Source organism: Macrobrachium rosenbergii, chromosome 36 (assembly GCF_040412425.1).
Source record: "Macrobrachium rosenbergii isolate ZJJX-2024 chromosome 36, ASM4041242v1, whole genome shotgun sequence".
In the NCBI taxonomy this organism is placed as follows: domain Eukaryota; kingdom Metazoa; phylum Arthropoda; class Malacostraca; order Decapoda; family Palaemonidae; genus Macrobrachium; species Macrobrachium rosenbergii.
The window spans coordinates 29,174,252-29,194,769 of NC_089776.1; the positions used below are offsets into that span (position 1 = coordinate 29,174,252).

A 20,518-nucleotide genomic window follows, 5' to 3' on the forward strand; every position below is an offset into this window, starting at 1 on the left:
ATATATATATATATATATATATGTGTGTGTGTGTGTGTGTGTGTGTGTGTGTGTGTGTGTATATATATATATATATATATATATATATATATATATATATATATATATATATATATATAAATTTCTGACTCACATCAGGATCGAACCCAGGTCTTTCAATTGAAAGGCAAGGGCGCTGCCCACTAGGCCTTCCAATTGAAAGACCTGGGTTCGATCTGATGTGAGTCAGAAATCTATTTCTGTTCCACACGTGATTGTGTGTTGATTATTTCTATCTCATACACACACACACACACACACACACACACACACATATATATATATATATATATATATATATATATATATATATATATATATATATATATATATATATATATATATATATATATATATATATATATATATATATATATATATATATGTGTGTGTGTGTGTGTGTGTGTGTGTGTGTGTGTGTGTTGTTAGTGAACACCAGCTTGTATTTGCAAGGTCTGTTACTCGATTCCCGGCCAGTCTCCAGCCAGTCAACCCAGTTAAGTTGTGGATGGGTACCTGGTTGTTTTACGGGCTGCTCTATGAGCAAGAGCCCGTGCTGGCATACTCAAAAACACATTCAAATTATTATATAAAACCAAATGTATGTTCACAATGAATTTCTATTTTATACAGAAAAAGGGAAACGATGGCTTTTTTTTTTTTGCTCAGATTGCAGTTAGGAAAAGTATTTATTACTTTTAAACCACAATTCATCTACATTATTTGGACAATCTATCATGTATAATAAAACTTACACTACTGTGTAGTTAAAAATATGGCAACCATCTTTTTCCCCTTTCTTATAAATTCCAAATCTTGTCAGTCGCTTTTCCTTATTTATCAAAGCCAGTAAAGGTTCTGCTTTTTTATAAGTCGTTTCCGTGAATAGTGTTGAGGGTGGAAAATGAAATTTCATCTTTAAAACCCGATATTTAAATCCATTTCATGGAGAAAATTCCAAAATTTTCAAAGAAAATGGAGAGTTTTCAGCTTAAGTGTCTTTCGCCCAACTGTGCATCTTACCGAAGGGTTTTGAATTCATTTTTACTCGAGCATCACTACAAATAATATTACTATACCCGATGAGATAGATAAGATAACTAAAAACAAAATGAGATTAGTGAAAAAAGAACCGAAATATTCTTTAGATTTCCCAGGATATTATTGGAACCATCGTCTCAAGTTCAGTTGATTCACGTGATTTTGTTGGACTTCAAGACATCCTCCATCCATATCAAGGCGCCGACATTCAGACAACCGTTCTGGTAATTTTATTTTGTTTTATAGTTTAAAGTTTTTTATTGTACATTGATAGTGCTGAGGTTTTTTAGTGGTATAAACCTACGGGAAAGTGATTTGTTTTTCAGTTTATATGATAAACTATCGTGAAAAACGTATTTTATATCACAGACATATGAAAGATGGCTACCTTACACTAAGGCTTGCGCCGGTAGGTAAGTAATCGATATTGCAGGAGCAGAGCCTTTCATGGCGTTGTTCAAGAATTAGGGTACTGCTTTTCGAGAGCAGAATTAAGACATTATTATCGAGATACGTGCCCCTACCATTAGGCTAATCGCCAGACGCCAAGAAACATCAATAGCCAATGGCAAGTTCTGTGATAATCTGGAGACTATTTCAGTAGTGATGAAATTAAAACGAAACCAACCAAAAACACCAGTCCCATTTCATTAGTGATACATCCTAACCTAACCTTCAACTAGCCTAGGGTACCGTGACCTTATCCTACTTAACAAAGGGTTTTCATTCCCCAGGAACCCCAGTTCCCCATGACATGAAAGCATGTGAAAAAGTCAACAATTGTCTTGCCTTAGTCAAAGTCATAGGCAAAATAATGGGCATCGGCTCAGGATACCATCTCAGTGAGGGACTGGGTCAAACGAGCATTTGGGAGGGGGCACTCCTTGATTTTACCTAGGATGCTGTGCCTTACCTTGATGGTTGTGGGGGAATGCCCCAAATAAATGTTGAAATATAGACTTAATAGGACACTGGGTGGGAGATTTTTGTGCGGACAAGTGGACTAGCCAAGGCTACCCACAATTAGGTTAGAATGTCAAAAGCCTCACTTTATCCCATTACCTTACTGACTTATAAAAGTCAACAAATGGATTGCTTGTCTTATCAAAAAAAAAAAAAAAAGAATCAGTCAGGTTAAAATTGTTTGTCTCGAACTTACTTTTGTTAGGAGTTATATAATTGTGGAAGTCCTAGGAGCAGGGGCATACTATATTGGCTCAAGATGATGTGTTCTGCAGGTGGTGTTGGGCTGCTTTTGAGTGGATAAACATTATAAATTATTTCCAGAAGTGTGCAAGGTATACACACCTTTCATATAACCTACCAATAACAAACACAAATTTACATGTAAGTAGGTGGTGGTACAGTGGGGCTCCTTTGGCACTGACTTTTTACATGTGAAACAGCAAAAAATATATAAAATTTTTTAACTTTTATTAAAATGCACAAAAAAGTAGAAAATAATTTTTTGAGACATTACAGGATTTTCTTACAATTAATCATAGTCTACAAAAATAAAAGTGTGAGTGCCAAACATGGAAGGTAATGCTACAAGAAATTCCACGTTTGGTGCCCATGCTTTTATTTTTGTAGACATGATTAATTGTAAGAAAATTCTGATGTCTCAAAAATTTATATTTTTACTTTTTTCTGCACTTTAATGAAAGCGTGCTTTAAAAATGTTTTCTTTTATATTTTTTGGTTTGGACAGAAATTGTAACCGATTTATGATTGTAGCTAACGAAATTGAAAGTGATATCGTGTCGAGCCAAAGGTGGTTTGAAAACCCGTATAGTTATTAACTTAGTCTACCAAGTCAAAGAAGGTATGAAAAATCCAAAGATTTTCCTACAAATCCTCAGGTATTGGGAGAGGTCACTGTAATGTCACTAGAGGTCACTGCTGGGTAGATCTAAGCCGACTGTCCGCGGTGAGCTAGGCTATGGCAGTTGTTTTTCTATAAAACTTTACCTGCTGAACAAGAATTTAAAGTAATATTTTGTCACTTGGCTGTAATTAAGCTGCAAGTTATCTTGGAACCGGTGTGGTAAAACCCTTTCGAGAATAGCTAACAATAAGGGGACCCGTTGAGAATTCGGGGTTTTTGGTCTGGTAAATAACTTGGGAAAAGGTTTGGGTACCTTATTGTTTTATTTCCTGTTATATATGTCATTTGGAACACGAAAAACAAGTGTTAAAAGAAGGGTGAATAAATGGATAGTGGGAACCATTCCAAAGGCACTTTTTATTCATTACTAGTACAACTGATTCTAAGCCTTAACACGCATGCCCTAGCTTTCAGTTCACCAATCAGCAGCTGCCGGTTTTCTGCACTTAGCGAGAGCTGTGAGAGACTAGCAATTGACGTTTTCCTGAGTTATTTTACTTGCTGAACAAGAATTTAAAGTAATTACCTCTTGCTAGAACATACGAGCTTGCCAGGAATCTTTAAAAATGCAGATAAGGCTTGCAGCGCCGTTCTGCCATGGCGACATTTAAAGGCCACCCAAGTTGAAAGTGGAAATGGTAATGTTTTGTTTCCTGTTTACGAAAGCTTCGAATAGTGTGCAGTGGAACTAGACTATGGCAATTGACTTTTTTATATGTTATTTTACTTGCTTTACAAGAGTTTAAGGTAATGTTTTGCCGGTCGCCTGCTGCTAAACTGTAATTTACCCTTGAGCTGTGTGCGACCCACTGGTACAGATGTGCAGTTTTCAAGGGTCAGTTACATTTTAGTTACAGCCGACTGACAAAATATTATTTTAAATTCTTTAAAAATGTCAATTGCCATAGGCTAGCTCACCGCGAACAGCCGGCTTAGAATTACCCACTGTTGACATACTGATCATGGAAGGTTGTATTATCATAGGGATTGAGTAACCATGCAAAATTTCAAGTACATCGGATGAAGGGAACAGATCGAAAATTGAGTTACAAGTTTTGACCCAAACTGATGCAAAAGTCAAGTTAAATAAAAGCATGTAAAATAAGAAAAATAACATTTACATCTCATGCTTCCCTTGTAGAGGCTGGAACAGAAAATACTGAATCTGGATCTTACTACAGCTATGTGCAGGCTTATGAATCATATTGTTTTGCTTCATTTTTATTGGTTAATTTGAAGGAACATTAGGACTAGGATATGACCTAGGTTGACAGGGCATACAATTGGTTGGTTAAAAATTCTCAGGATCACATAACTGGCCATTTAGGGTGCAGTAGTTCATCAGTCATAAAGTAAGGAAGAATAGTGATGAATAACTGGGTTCACATAAGCCTAATGGCTAACTTGGATAAACTTTGGCCACAAAAAAGCAAAAACATTGACTTAACAGTTGATTGATGAATGTTTTTAGAGGCTTCAAGACATGCTGAACAGCTGTTACTCTCATCCAATAGAGCTGCTGTTTAGCATTTTACATACTACTCAGAAGCCTTATCATGAATTGGCATACAATATGCTTTGTTACCCAAGCAGGCTAGACTTGTTTGCTTGATTGGCCCTTATCGGAAAACCTTCCTTTAGGCTTTTCCATAACCAAAAATGCTATGCCTGGTTAAGGTAGACTAGGAAGCCAGGCTGACACAAGGCTAAACCAAGTCATAATTGCCAATCCTAGTTCATAGTTAAAGAAGTCAAGTAACTTACCTTAGCTTAGTAAGTGCCCAGACTTAGAGTAGGCTGTGGTAGTTATAATTTTAGCCTCTCAGCTAGATGTAAGTCTAGCCTAAGCTCAGGGATTGATTCAGTGAATTAATGGACTCTTTATAACAAGCCTATTTGTGTTTATTGATTTGTCCATCAGATTTCACAGGTAACTTAGGGCGTAGTGTTATTTTAGCTGTTCTGCTTAATTTGTTACTGTAATCTCTAAAAGGATGCTTCTGCCTTACAAACTTGGCCTTTTAACCATATCTGTTACACTTTTCACATTTACCGCCTAGTCTGCCTGTGTCAGAAACCTACAGGAAATTATCCTTTGTCAAACTTGTCTACCCCTAGGTTATTGGTGAAGTTTATTTATATGCCAGTATTCCTGGGATGTTGAGTAAATCAGAGCAGAACTTTAGTATTTGAGAGTACAAGCCAAAGCCACCAATGTTATACAGATAGAATTTAGAGTTAACCCCTTCTACCTCAGTAAAGGAATAGATACAGAATTCTAACGAGATATCATCTGATGGTGCTATTTTATAGTGGGCAAGCTTGCAGAAAGACTGAGTGATTGCTGAATCACCTAAAATTGTTCTTGAAAGAAATCCTAAGCCGATTATTGTAATTTAAGTAAGTTGTAAAACAAGCACATCAGAATCCTTGTTCCATCCAGATTCATCATCATAGTTTTCCATGTTTAAGATGAAACACATTAAGTTTGTAGTGTTGATATTAACTGATGCTGATGTTAATTTTGTCTACAAGGTGTGTTAAAAATCGATATTTTGTTTTCTGGTATTTTGTGAACTGGTGTTATTGTGAGAAAATATTTAGCGAACAGTAATGTTGGTAGATAACTATCATTCTTTCAGTACCAAGCATCAGAAGATATCGCAATATTTTATACTGGTGGGCAATGTCAATTATATATTACTGATAATTGTCAAAATTATCTGTTTTCAAGTTTTTCATCTGAGTGAAACAGAATTCTGATTTTGTACTTATTTTGAAGCCTGATCATTGTCTTTAATCATAGTACCATATATTTAAAACACAGAAACAGCAATTATACCAGTTAAGCTTCAGTAAACTCCTGTAGTCACCAGTTTCAAATTTCCACTGCTTGTTTCGCAGCATTTTATATATAATTTACTCATTCTTTAATCCAAGTTATGGCTATAGTGAATAAATGAAGTTCATTTTGTGATTCGTAATAATTTTTATGTGCTTGTGGGTTTATGTTGTTGCACGTCCAACCCGCAATACAAAGATTAGGCAATGTTACTTGTCAAAAATTAGGCTATCATTCACACATCAAAATAATTACTGCACTATATTAATCTAGTTTTGTATAATACAATGTACCATGATAGGCTATGGCATATATGTGCACATGAAAGAAGACAGGAGTAATTAAAAGTGATGATGAAAATTAAAGAAATATTCCATTTGCTTGGTTTGTAATTACACATTATTTTAACATGGGCTCTGATTACAGATGGTGGTCCACTTACACGAATTCCTCACGTTAAGAGAAGCAAGAAGAAGCACAAGTGAAATTTTCCCTGCTGCTGCTGCTTATCAGTATCCAATAAAAAGAAGAGCTTCCATTGCCTCTGAACTTAACCCCACTTTTACGTCATTGTTTTGGGGGAAATGAGGAGCCGTTGCATGAGCCGGTGGCACAAACTGGAAGGAGAGCAAAGGGAATGAAGGTAAGACCATACTGATGGACAGTGAAAACTTGTGTTTTTAATATAATGTATTACTCATGATCTGCACATAATGTTTCTTATCAAAACCCAAAAAAGGGTGTAGTTTCCCACTATTTCAAAATCTAACATTTTTTATTACTATTCTTATGTAGAAATTATGATTTCTTTACACAATTTCCACTTACACAATATCTTTAGGAACATATCCCCACAAAAGGAGAGCTAACAGTGTTTATACGAAGATACAAACCCTCATATTTTGTTTTATTCTTAGCTGGACCGATTGTTGAAGCTTCGAAACCAGGCTTCCAGATTTAATGGGATCTCATGCGAGGTATGGGTAATCCAGTGGGTCCTGGGGTAATCACACGTTTTTTTTTTTTTTGCGCAGCTTCAGTTTGTTTAATTGGTGTACTGTGAAGAAATACTTCTTGTTGTCTTAAGCACAATTTTTTTTTAAGCATTCCTGCCTAGTGTTTTTGTTGTTGATTTGTTCGAAATTGTGGCTTGCTTTTTTATTTTGGCTGTTGTCTTTGTGCATGGAATGATGGTGCCTGGTAACTCTTCTCCTTGTAAGACTGGTCAGAGTAAGTTAGATGTCGTGGATATGACTGTGTGCGTGTGTGTGTGCGTGTGTGTATGTGTATACTGCTTATGTGTACATCTGCCATTAACCCTACAGTATGTGTATGTTGTGCAGGGATCAGGAATGTTCGCCAACTGTAACCTGTGTATGGTTTGTTCTTCTCTGCTCCCTTATGTGCTTGCTTCAACCCATACCCCCCACTTCTCGTTTCAGTGTCTAACCCCCTTTCCCCCAGCCTCACACAACCACTGGAAGGTAGAAGCCATCCAGCTTCTCGTTCTGTGTTTGGTAGTAAGATGGAGGGATTCTCCCCTGCCTGTCTTAGTAACCTCTTCCCTGCCCATTCTTAGTATGTTATTGAGACAACTCCTAGCAACAAAGTTGTTACAGTCTATGGGGTATTCCCAACGTAATCAAGACGAACTCACTTCAGTTATATTGAGGATTCGATAAAGACTAGGAGCTCGTATCAAGATCTGATTGTATTGGCTTTGGCTTTCCCCCAAAAATTTGACTGCCAAGTAGCTGTTGTAAGCTACTAAGTCAGCTCCTGCTGCTGTCCTGTGTTTTTGTGCGTTGTTGAGGTTGGGGTGGAGATGAACCAGGTTTGAAAGAGAAAAAAAAAGCATGCTCGTTCTTTCGCTTCCTCTTCATTGTCTCCCTTCTCCTCACCTTCCTCTCACCTTCCTCTCAGGACCAAAAGAACAAAAACCAGGCAGTTAGGAAGCCAGCCCTTCACAAGGGCTGGCAGTAAACTCCTCTCATTACATGCAGTTAAGGGCTACCACTCTGGCCTTTTAAAAGTTACATCTGAAGGACAGAGATCTCTCCACCTCTGCAGAGATTTTCACGCTTAAAAGGAGTCTCAAATAGTTTTGCCCCCCATCCTGTCAATTGGAGCCTCTCCCAGATAACTTTCAAGCCCCTGAGGTGAGCTTCGAAAAGATATGTAGCACTTAATATTGTTTTCCTGCTACCTTTGACATCAGAAAAGAGTAGGTGAGTTGTGTCGTCTCTCTTACTGTGGCAGTTAGAAGAGTAGGGATCACTCTAGATTTCTTTTATACCTGAGTTTATTACAATAATACAAAATGCATTACCTCTCCAGGAGTTATGGGTCTTTATGATCCCCTCCCTTTGAGACTTTGATAATGATTAAGGACAAGATGCTTGTATGTCTGGTGTAGGTTGAATGGTACTACCTGTAGAGGTTGAGAACATTGAGACCAGAGTGTCAGTCCCTGTTGAAGGGGTCGTTGGAGACAAATTATCACTCAATATTTGTGTTAGAGCTCTCACAATCAGGGGTATTGCTCCATCCCTAGGTTTCAAGAGACATTTTCAGTATCTCAATAATGTGGATAGGTGTTTGATGGCATTAAACAGCCTTCACTGTTTGTACCTACTGGCCGTTGCCCACATATCCTTGGAAATGTCTTCCTGAGAACCTGTGGCGGCTGCTCAGCACATGTAGACTACCTAACTCCATTTGGACTTGATAGCATCTTCTGTAAGGTTTATGGTAATGAATGGCTTTAATGAAAAGGTGACTGGTATTCTTTCCCTCTTATCATCTTCCTCCCAGCAGCCACTTGCCATATTCTTGCTGGTTATGTCTGACTTTAGTCAGTTGGTAAATGCAACTCTCTCAATCCTCTTATAAACAAATATGGGATGGTTTTGCTGGGCATGCCTGGATTTATGGAGTGAAATTATACTACCTTCTGAGTTAGTCTTCCTTTATAAGGGCCTAAGTCATCCATTTTTCATAGCGTGAGGTACCATCATGCCGCACACTGGTAAAGATTTCTGTCTCCTGAAGCATCACGTATGCTAGGATAGACAGGAGGTTACAGGAATAACCCATCCCTACACACCAACTGACTGGGAAACTGAGATTTCTAGGTGAAAAATCCACTCCAGTTGAGACATTTTTCCTGTTTATGGAACAACTCTGTTACATGATGAGAGTTTGTTTCTTCAAAAGAACGACTGGAAGATTTTCAAGATAATTTCCATTTTTCTAGATATACAAACACAAAATCTTTCATTATACTCCCACCTCTAACCACTCCTCTGTTTGTCTGTGGCCAAAAGAATACTGAAGCTGTCCAGAGACCGCTAAATTTGAAAGCCATGCTTTATAAACTCAATCTCATTTGTATTATATAACTCTGAGTTGTTCATTATGAAGTCAGTTAAGTTAACATAACTGGGTTCTGTTGTTTTGGATTTTTTCTAGAATTTTTTTTATATATGTTAGGAAATCATCTTCCAAGAAGTAATGAAGATATGTAAATAGCTAAGGTACTCTAGGTCTTCCAACAAGGTGGATGAGTTGAAAGATCTAGTTTGAAAGTTTATCCTTTTATCATTCTTTGTGTGTGTGTGTGTGTGTGTGTGTGTGTGTGTGTGTGTGTGTGTGAAGACTCGAGAGATGACAGTTTTGTAATTAAGGAACTGCTTGTATGTCTAAAGACGAATGAGATTAATTCATGCATATTAATTCTTTTTTAGCTGTCATCACACTTACCATATAAGCACATACATTACCTTGTAGAACCAAATCTCTGATACCTCATGTTCCCTCCCTTTCCTGCAACTTACCAATTTTGATTTTTATGGAATGAATACAGAAGTATCGTTTTACAGAATGATTGTAGTTGTGATGCGTAGGTTTTTGTTTAACGTACCGTTGTATGGAATACATTTTGACTGCTACCGGATTGGTCAGTTTCAGAAAATATAATATTATAATGTAAGACTTTCCAAGCTTCAGTAGACTATATGATTAGTATGAAGATAACATCTTACAATATTCCATCTCCCCATCTGTCTGGTGATTTTAAGTAGTTACGCAACTTCACCACTAGGTTACTCTGAATTAAATTATAGCACAGTTTGGTATCAGTTGCTGAACTTTGAATGTTACAGGTTCACAATCCCTTATCTGAAGCCCTCCGGGGCAAGCAGTGTTTCGGTTTTGGTATTTTTTCGGATTTCAGAAGTGAAGGTTTCTCCTAAGTACACAAGCATATTTCATTTCCAACAATAACATACCGTAAAGCTAAAAAATACACAGCATCGAAAAGAACCGTAATTTGCGTGCATAATTACATAACGTCTGATCTCGTGTATCATGAGATCCTTAAAAATGTCCCAAAACATGACCTCATTATATATATGTATAGTGAGAGATGCGTTTTCGTTAGATTACGTGTGGATATGTTTAATGTGCAGGTCTCTTTTTAGTACATTGTACTAGGTTAGGCTTCATATGAATGTCCCATTTTCGGTAATTTCACCGATAAGGCTTACGCAAGCCAGCTTTTAACTAGGCCTAGGAGCGAAAGTCCAGTAGTAGGTTAAGCGTGAACCAGCATAGATTCAACCATTCTTACCAAATTTGTGGTTTATGTAAGAATTCATTACTATTTTTACAATTGACAGCCACTTGCTACTGCATGCAAATCACTGGAATAAACAAAATCAGGTATTGACATGAACAACAAAATCGAAAAACAGCTGTTTGGCGATGATAGTTACCGTAACTAACACATTTACTAGGAGTTGCGTTACAGTTGTCTTGTTAAAATCTTGCTGATTTTCAATGTAATTCCATAAATAAAAAATCAAATGCATTTTTATTCAGCAGCGTCTGAAATGGACCAAATCACTCAGGTGCTTCATTTAATTTACTGAGTTTATAAATAAAAAGTAGTTGCACTTTTTAAACCCAGATTTGATTACTGACGAAAGAAACGCCTCTCTCTGAATTAAGTTTCATTCGGCAACTAAAGATAGTGATGATGTCAGCAAAACGCAATCAGCTGATGATTTCAAGAATGTAAACAAAACCAGAATGCAAATGGCACATTTCGGTACAGGTATATACAATCCTTCATCCAGAATTCTAAAAAACAGGATTTTTTTTAGTGGAGGATGGAGCATCATTAAGTATAGCGGTCGATGAAATGCAGAGAGAGAGAGAGAGAGAGAGAGAGAGAGAGAGAGAGAGAGACTATTGCCCCGGTAGAGAGAGAGAGAGAGAGAGAGAGAGAGAGAGAGAGAGAGAGAGAGAGAGAGAGAGAGAGAGCACTATTGCCCCGGTTAGGTTGTTTCACCAACATATCGATTTGCAAAAGTCGAATAATAGGTGTATTGAGAGTAATAATTTTAATAAAACTTGTTTTACTGTAATCATATTGCATGCATTACTGTCATATTATCGTATTACAAAACATGAAATACGATAATATGACAGTAACGCATGCAATATGATTAGATACGGTAAAACAACAGTTTTATTAAAATTATCATTATTCTCAATACAACTATTATTCGACGTTTGCAAATCGATATGTTGGTGTAACAACTAACCGCAATATCTCTCTCTCTCTCTCTCTCTCTCTCTCTCTCTCTCTCTCTCTCTGCATTTCATCGACCGCTATACTTACGATGATGCTCCGTCCTCCACTAAAAAAAAATCCGGTTTTTAGAATTCCGGATGAAGAATTGTATATACCTGTACCGACATGACCAACCGAATCGAGAAACAGCTGAGTGCGACGTCATTTACCTTAACTATCAAGTAGACAAGTTGTTAAAACTTGCCGATTCTCAATGGTGGCTTCCTTAAGTAAAAATGACATACGTTTCTATTCTTCCTTCATCAATTAAAGCTGCAGGTTATAGGCGAAAGTGATGTCCGGAATTGGCGAAATCACACTTACTGCTTTTACAATAAAGTAATGAGCACGTTTCAAACCCAACTTTGTTAATTTACAAGAAAAAATCATGTTTTAGCAACTAGTGATAATGAAGCTGTCGGTAGTACCAAGACCAACTGTGGTTTTTGAGGACGCAAACAGTATCAAATGTAAATGGCGTACAATGGCCATGTTTATATTCTGTAATACAATAACAATGAGATAATACGTGCAAAATACTGTAATTGGATGCAGCAAGCAAAATAACCTTTATCTAAATCATCATTATTGTAAACATAGTTATACCGTTTAAGCTTTGCAAATTATTACTTTTCTCCCGAAAATATTTCGGTTTTTAGAGCTTTCTCTAGTTGAGAAATCTCTTCAACAGCTTACAGTATATTCAGACCTGAGGACTGTAGTTCATTGATAAATGAGGTATATTTTCTGGTTCTGTCTCTCTTTGAAGTTGCCTACAGCTAGAAAAGAATGAAGTAGTTTGTATCATCAAACTACTTTATAACCAAGAATTTGGTAAATATGGTTTAAGTTTGACATTCCCAAATCGTTATTTTTGTGTGAGAACATCTATAAGCCACAGTTGTAGAGTTAAGGACCTGTTGGGACTGAAATTACGCAGAGATGGTTTCAAGTAGTTGTACTTGAAGAGGAGACTGCTTCACAAATAACCTTCCTTCAAACTTCCCCATTAGCGATAATTGTCTTATAGATCAGTACAAGCACCACCTCCTTGGACTGTCCATAGAGTCCATTAGCGATAATTGTCTTATAGATCAGTACAAGCACCACCACCTCCTCGGACTGTCCATAAAGTCCGAAGTTTTTACACGTTTGTTAATTTATCCAAAAGTCGTGTATATTCACCTAAACACTGTAGACACATTAGAACATGCAAAATGCTGATGTTTCATCTGATTCAAAACTCCAAATCTCCTTGTATGGGAATTCTTTATATATCAAATTGTAAAACAAACGTTTTCTCTCTACACAGCAGTTTTTTCTGTTTTTACTTCATTCAACATTTCAGATTTTGGAAAATAGACTACTACAGAAATTGATAATTCTCTGGTCTGGTTAAATTGTCTTTTATAGTTACACTAACTGCATGTCTTTTAAGAACCTTTTGTTGTCACATTCATCATTTGATGTAAATAGCATAATGCTCTATAAGCCACAGAAGTCCTCTTTCTTTATATGCCTGACACTAATTGTGTCTGTTCATGTATGCTGATTTTGACTGCCAAGCACATGACGCCTTCTTATTGTGGAATTGTTGAGAGTTCTATACTCGTGTCCAGTTTTATACCCTTTCATATCAGTGATCTTATGTCAACAACAATAATGATTCCGTTATTATACCCGTGTAGGTATTAAAGGAAATGACGAAGCCAAGTAAAGCAGCCAATGCTGCAACGACTATGAAATATATAAAAAAAATATTCCTATTAATGATTATAGGCTATACATCTTCAAAAATTTTGCAATCAGTAAAGGGCAAAATATAGGGCACAAGTAATATGTCTAACAAATTTGCATAGCAGATGAAACCCATTGTTTGAATATGGAATTCCTCATTTCACAAGGAATGCCATACACAAGTAATTTTGACTTTAATTGGAATTGGTCGCTCAGGTTTGACACATGGATATTTGTTGAATAGTTTACACGATCCAGTCTCTCAATTTTACAGACTAGAGAGTAAAATTAACTGTAAATCATTTTTGTGAATTTCAAAATATAATTGACAGCAAATGTCAGGTTTATTAAGAAATTTGTTAAATTTGTTTTGAAAGTCCATTTTCAATGAACCCAGTTATGCAATTTTTGTTAGCTAAAATTAGGTAAAGTTTAAACTTTATTATTGATAAAGGTAAATCCTTCAGGCCAGCACTATGAGAACTAAATTAATGATCTCAGTGGTCTGGTTAATCTGCTTATACTAATAGTGCCCTTATTATTTGTTTCTCTCTCCAAAGGTTATGCTTAACATCCTAGCCCACATATCTGAATGGGAATCACAAAGCTTAGCCAAGATATGTTCTTCTAAAACAGCTTTTTCTATTTTTTTACATTGATGGAATGTTTGATGAAAAAGTATTTCAATCTACATCTGATAGTAGTTTTAGTGTTCATGTTTAAGTTTGTGCTGGCCTTCGTTGCCCCTGTTAGGAGTGCTGTTCTCATATTGTCTTCAGCAATTTGGCTATGATGGCTGGTGTTCACAGGCAATACTTTGGTACTTGAACATAATGGATAGGCCTTCATCGTCTCTTACGACTCCATGACTGTCAGTCTATCTCTTCATCCAGTTACTCGGAAATTGCTGACCTCAAAATTCTCAGTCGAGTGATTTATTTCATACCAGCTTCAGCCCATGAATGTCTGTTATGGCCTAGTTAAGTTTTGTGTTAAGAGCAGTGAAACTGCAGTATATGTCATGGACAAAAGGTAATTTGCCAATGGGCATGCCTTAGATAGGAAGGTCCTTTAAAAAAAAAAACTGAGTTTCAGTCAAGTGGTGAGGGGTTTGTGTGTTCCTTGTGACCATTTCTGCTGTTGCTCATCCTCCAAGAAGTTGGTTTATAACTGTTTTCAGAGTGAAGCCTTACTTTTCTCTTTTGCGAGTTCTCTGGGTTCCTGGCCTTGATTACAGCCCATGTGTCCTTGAGCCTGGCATTCTGATGTTTATCCCATTCAACTTTGACTAAAAAAGTTTTTTTTTTTGAGATCTTCACTTGATCCTATTCTCATCCACCTGGCAAGAACAGAGAACCAGGCCATTACAAGACCAGTGGCAGTCTATTTTAGATAGTGCATGAATTATGGCTAAATTTGTGAGTGACTTGCATTGCCTCCTGTGTGGGAATACCGTTTTTGTGTGGCATGCTGTAAACAATAGTGAATGACCTTTGCAATGTCCCTTTGGTTCCCAAGTGTATGACTTCCTTTGACTTTTCAGCTGCTGACTTTGACCACTTCCCACATAGCTGCCTACCTTCTTTATAATTTGTTTTGCCCTGCTTTCACCCTCTTTTCAAAGCAAATTCTTCTGGGCTATCTGTGTAAGGGAGTAATATGTACTGTTTTTGATTCCTCTGTATTTTTCCTCTTGTTATATTTGAAACTGTTTGGCAAATACATTCTTCTAATTTCAGTTTTATATGTCTCCTCTCGTTTATATTTCAAACTGTTTGACAAAATACCTTCTTTTACATTTCAGTTTTATATGTCTTCATTTTATGTAATTCATACGTCATAGTCACAGCGTACATGTAAATTTACGTACACCAGTACAGTTCCTTAGTCCTTATTGACGATCATCGGTTGACACACGTAAAACAACAAAATGTAATGATTTTAGTTCGTGCAGTCTTTCTGCAACAGTGGAATCCTTGTGGGAACAGGCTCAAATTCTGTTTAAATCCTTGTGGGAACAGACTCAAATTCTGTTTAAATCCTTGTGGGAACAGGCTCAAATTCTGTTTAATGTATAGTTAAGGGGCTTTGTCATAATTTTTAGTTTTCCAGAAATTATATCTTTATATTTTTGAATCATAATACCACTGGAAAGTTGAGTACTGCTGTAGGGTCAGGAATAAGCTAGTCTTGATATGAATGGTAACAATCAACAATCAAAAGTACCCGTCCCCAGTTTGAAAATAGTTGTCTTATGTTATGATTTTATTAAAAATGCTTTATTAGAAGCATATCCTCTTGTTAATTTGCTTTTAAATCACAAAAAATTAAAATCACACACACTCTCTCTCTCTCCTGTGTTTAATGAACTTCCTGTGCCATGACAGAAGTATATTAAATAGTTTTTCCTGCGAATCTTTATAATGCTTTGCATTTCCCTATATTTCCTTGAAAGGCTCTCTCTCTCTCTATAGGAAATTGCACCTTTTCAAATACACTTTAAACTGTCCTTTATAAAAAAATGTTAATGTATTTTTGTTCTTTCGAAAATGAATCTCTCTCTCTCTCTTTATTGAACTTCCAGTGTTACAACAGAAGCATATTAAGTAATTTTTTCCACTGGAAACTTTGTAGTTTTTATTTATTTCCTTTGAAGGTCACTCTCTCTCTCTCTCTCTCTCTTGGAAGTCTACTCTATTAAGTCCCTGAACTGTCCATAATTATACCAAAATATTGTTGTATTCTTGGTCTTTGTTTACAATTCAGCCTGTCTTAGCACAGGCACTCTCTCTCTCTCTCAACAGGAAATTTGCTCTTTCAAATACACTATCAACTCTCCCTAATTATACAAAAACCATGCTCTAATCATGGTCTCTCCTGAGAATATTCAGCCTTCTTTGCACGTCTCTCTCTTTCTCTCTCTCTTTAACAGGAATTTTGCTGTCTTTAAAATACACTATAAACTCGTCATAATTATAAAAAAAACCATGCTCCAATTTTGCTGTCTCATTTGAAAATCCAACTCTCTTTGCACAAGTCTCTCTCTCTCTCTCTCTCTAGGAATACTGCTTTTTGAAAGAGAATGAACTGTCCATAATTATACCAAAATAATGATGTATTATCGGTCCTTTTTTTTTTAATAGGGTTTTCTTTGCAAATCTCTCGCTCTCTCTCTAGGAATGATGCTTTTTAAAAGACACTGAATTGTTCATAATTATACCAAAATGTTACTGTATAATTTTTTTTTTTAAATAGGACATTCTTTGCAAAAATTCTCTCTCTCTCTAGGAATACTGCTTTTTCAAGACACTGAACTGTCCACAATTATACCAAAATGTTGCTGAATCATTGGTCTTTTTTTGCAAAAATAGGCTTTTTTTGGGGGAGGGGGACAAAAATAGGCCTTTCTTTGCAAATTCTCTCTCTCTCTCTCTGTACCTTCAGTAAGACTGTGTAATGACATACTTTTGTAGTTGTCTTCATTGAAATCTTTTAGTAACTGTCACTGAAACGTTGTATCCTAGTAATGCTAATTAACGCCATTGAAGTGCTGTAGTAATGCTTATAGACTTTTGTAGTTTTCATTGAAATGTTTTAGTAACTACTGTCTTCATTGAAATGATGTAATTGATTGGTTATGAAATTTAGGTCTTGAAGGCCAAGCGCCGGGATTATCCAGTGCCTTGATGATGCAATGCTTAGAGACTCTTGCAGTCGTCTTCATCGGAATGTTTGAAATGTTTTAGTATATTTCTTTATTGAAATGATGTTGCAATGCTTAGACTGTTTTAGTTGAAAATGTTTTAATTGAGATGTTTTAGTAAATGTTCTTCATTGAAACGATGTTGCAATGCTCAAGGACTGTCTTCATCGAAATGTTTTTTAGTAATATCTCTCATTTTACAGATTGATCCTGATACAACCCAGAGAGAGCAAGAGTTACACCCCAGAGAGAGCAAGAGTTACAGCCCAGAGAGAGTGATCCTGATACAGCCCAGAGAGAGCAAGAGTTACAGCCCAGAGAGAGCAAGAGTTACAGCCCAGAGAGCGCAAGAGTTACAGCCCAGAGAGAGCAAGAGTTACAGCCCAGAGAGCGCAAGAGTTACAGCCGAGAGAGAGAAATAGAGGAGAACTGGGGTGATATCAAGAGAACGAGGAAGTGGCAAGAGGATCGCCAGTAACCTTCGAAACCTAAATAAGATGCCGGTAATCCAGGGCAGTTAAAAAAAAGCTTTTCTGGACGCCTCAACTTTATACACCAAATTTTAGAATTTTTAATTTTTTTTTTTTTTTTGGTGTGGGGCCCTAGCTGCCCGGTTTGGCGTTGTAATGCATTTCCTTATGTAGTTCTCAATTGTAATGCTACTCGCGTAAATAAATGATCAAACTTTCATAATTACTTAATTATATCCTGGTATCAAATGGTATTTTCAGGATATCAAATGGTATTTTCATGGTAATCCATAATTTACCTATGCTGATATCAATTTTACTGGATGGTATATTGAATAATTCAGACTGCATTTGAGTGCTTTATTTAACCAAAGGTCATACACACAGAGGTCATACAGAACTTGGATGCCCAAGACAGCAGCATATACCTGCTGCTTCTGTGCCGGTTCACTAGAGACTGATGGGCTTCTTGAGTTCACCTTCTATGTATACATATACGCACCAGGGAAGGTTGCCATGAGTTGCCAGCTAGAGTATCTCCAGGGAAGGTTGCCAGCTAGAGTATCTCCAAGTGAATTTTGGAGATAGTTAAAATTGCCAGGGGGGTTAGATGGGCAAAGAAGGCAGGTGGTCCAGTGGGTACAGAACGTTGGCAGGCCCTTAGCACCACCACCACGACTGGCCAGGAATGAGATACCCAGCCTCCATAGCTCCTGGAAAGAGATTAAAACTTTCTGCTGAATAATGCAACACAAATAGACATACTACAACTCAATATATACTGTTGAGTAATGCTACTACAAGGGAACACCAGCTACTGGCTAATACTGCTTCCTAGCTACATACTGTTAGCGAATACTGGCTGAACTGTAGAGATACTAATTCTACTTAGTAATGTACACAAGCGGAGAAGTTCCTATGTAAGGAAACTTTTGTTGACTGCTTAGTCATGCTATGCTGATGAACTATATAAGACAGGAACGAAAAGGAAGGTATTTTGTATGCAACCTATTGGGAAAATGACTAGACAGTCGGAGAAATTTGAAAGTCAGATTTATATAGAAGACAAGATGCTGCCTAGAGAGGTATTGAGAGAAAAGATGTTTTTGAAAGAAATATTGACACCTACAAATAATGAGAAACTTTGAACAAATAAGGAGAATTTTAGAAAAAAATTAGAGACAAATATAAATTTCTAGAACTGAAGGAAAGAGAAACAGAGGAAAATAAGCTGTTTTTCAAAAGTTAAGAGAAACATTGAGAGAATAGTATCTAGAAATAGGAAATCTGGGGAAAGAGAGAAAGGGAGAGGTGTGTGTATAAAAAAGGCTATATTTTTTTTTATTAGAGCAGAGGAATAATGAATAGCGAAAGTGGGTTTAGAGACGATTTTGTGTGCACAGAAAGAGGGTTTTTCTTCTTTATTAGGCCAGAGGAACAACGCATGGTGAAAAAGGGTTTCGAGATGATTTGGCGTGCGCTTTGGGAAAACTGATATAATGAAAGAAAGACACAGAGTGTTTTTTGTTGAAAGGCAGAAAGACCAGATTTTGTGTGAAAGATTGACATAAAGAAAGAGATGGAGAGATACAGATAAATGGAGAGACGGAGTACTTGAAAGGAGATGTGTGCGTGGACAAAGATATAAAGGGAATAGGATCTAGAATTAGAGAGAGAGAGAGAGAGAGAGAGAGAGAGAGAGAGAGAGAGAGAGAGAGAGAGAGAGAGAGAGAGATAAACTGATATGGGTGGCGGGGAAGAGAGAGGTTTACAGAGGCGATTTGAGAGAGAGAGAGAGAGAGAGAGAGAGAGAGAGACGTTATGTTCATAGAGAATAATGGTATTTTTTGTATAATTCTGGAAGGAAATTGCAGGGGAAAAGGCATGTTATACACGTTTTATGTGCATAGAAAATTAGTCTATTTTTTTGTATAAATGTTAAGAGGAAATTGCAGAGTGAAAGACAGGTTATAGACCTTTTATGTACATAGAGATTAAGTCCATTTTTTGCATAAATGTTGAGGGGAAAACGCAGAGGGGGAAAGACAGGTTACAGACCTTTTATGTGCACAGAGAATAATGCTATTTTTTTGTATAAATGTTGAGGTGAATATGCAGAGGGAAAAATAGGTTATACATCTTTTATGTGCATAGAGAAGAAGTCTAGATATGCTTCCAACACCATGAACCGCAAAGAGCTCTCATAATCACCAACTTTGTACACATTAAGGCAAAGATACCTAAAACTCTTTTTACTATACATTCCGCAACATAAATATACAGAAAGTAAGCACTCTTAGTTGAATGCCAAGTATCAAAGTCACTCAGAAGATAGGTCAATGCCAGTCTCCAACGAATTCATAAAATAACATCAAAGAAATCATTTCGAAAGCAACCAATAATGAAATATGAAAATAAAGAAGGCAGAAATAGCCATGAAATGGCAGTGAAAAATATTTTCAACTTAATTAATGAGCAATCTGCCATGGCATTTAAGAATCTTATCTAAAATTGCTTAGTACAGTTCAAATTCATTAACCCTCTATCAGTAGAAATCCCCAAAGACATTATCGCAAACCAGTAATTTGCTTTTCTATAGGAAAACCGATGACGATACGAGAAAGATTGACATTTCTTTCTTCATAAATAATTCTAACCAAAGGCGAAAGGGTTGGAAAAAGGAGTCATCAGTAACAAAGTAGAGAGGCTCTCACCTTTCACTGCTCATACAAAGCGAAGATGGCTCCGGATGCGTCGATGATGACTCTCAACACTTTTACGAGGTTCCAGACCAAGCTGATACCGTGGACACTTCCAGCCCGGCAGTCGTACCAATTTCCGGTAGGGTGGCAGAAATGTCGAAAGGTTCTCTTGCAGGTATTAAGGTTTAGCAGATATGTATTCGTTGAAAAGACGACGTCGTCTGATTTTCTGCTCTCAAGTATATCGGCTCCATACCGGGCTACTTTGAACCCAATTCCTGCAGAGAAAGTTTAATGGTAAAAAAATATTGTACTGTTTCACCCTGTTCACACACACACACACATACATACATAGAGAGAGAGAGAGAGAGAGAGAGAGAGAGAGAGAGAGAGAGAGAGAGAGAGAGAGAGAGAGAGAGAGAGAGAGTAGTATTCAATTGATTCCAGTATGGATGCAT

General features: G+C 36.8%; 2 long non-coding RNA genes across 4 annotated transcripts in view; one reads left to right on the plus strand and one right to left on the minus strand.

The window, feature by feature from the left end:
• Positions 1–1,205: 1,205 nt before the first annotated feature.
• LOC136856524 (uncharacterized) lies at positions 1,206–17,164 on the plus strand. The gene is made up of 3 exons (XR_010858378.1): positions 1,206–1,304; positions 6,237–6,453; positions 17,092–17,164. It is a non-coding gene; the product is annotated as an uncharacterized lncRNA (long non-coding RNA).
• Positions 17,165–17,906: 742 nt separating this feature from the next.
• LOC136856525 (uncharacterized) overlaps positions 17,907–20,518 on the minus strand; it is a 54,534-nt gene continuing 51,922 nt past the window's right edge. For all 3 annotated transcript variants that reach the window (XR_010858381.1, XR_010858379.1, XR_010858380.1), the window contains 2 exons: positions 20,073–20,338; positions 17,907–18,071 (listed from right to left, as the gene is read on the minus strand). This is a non-coding gene — a long non-coding RNA (uncharacterized lncRNA). The remainder of the gene's footprint in view (positions 18,072–20,072; positions 20,339–20,518) is intronic.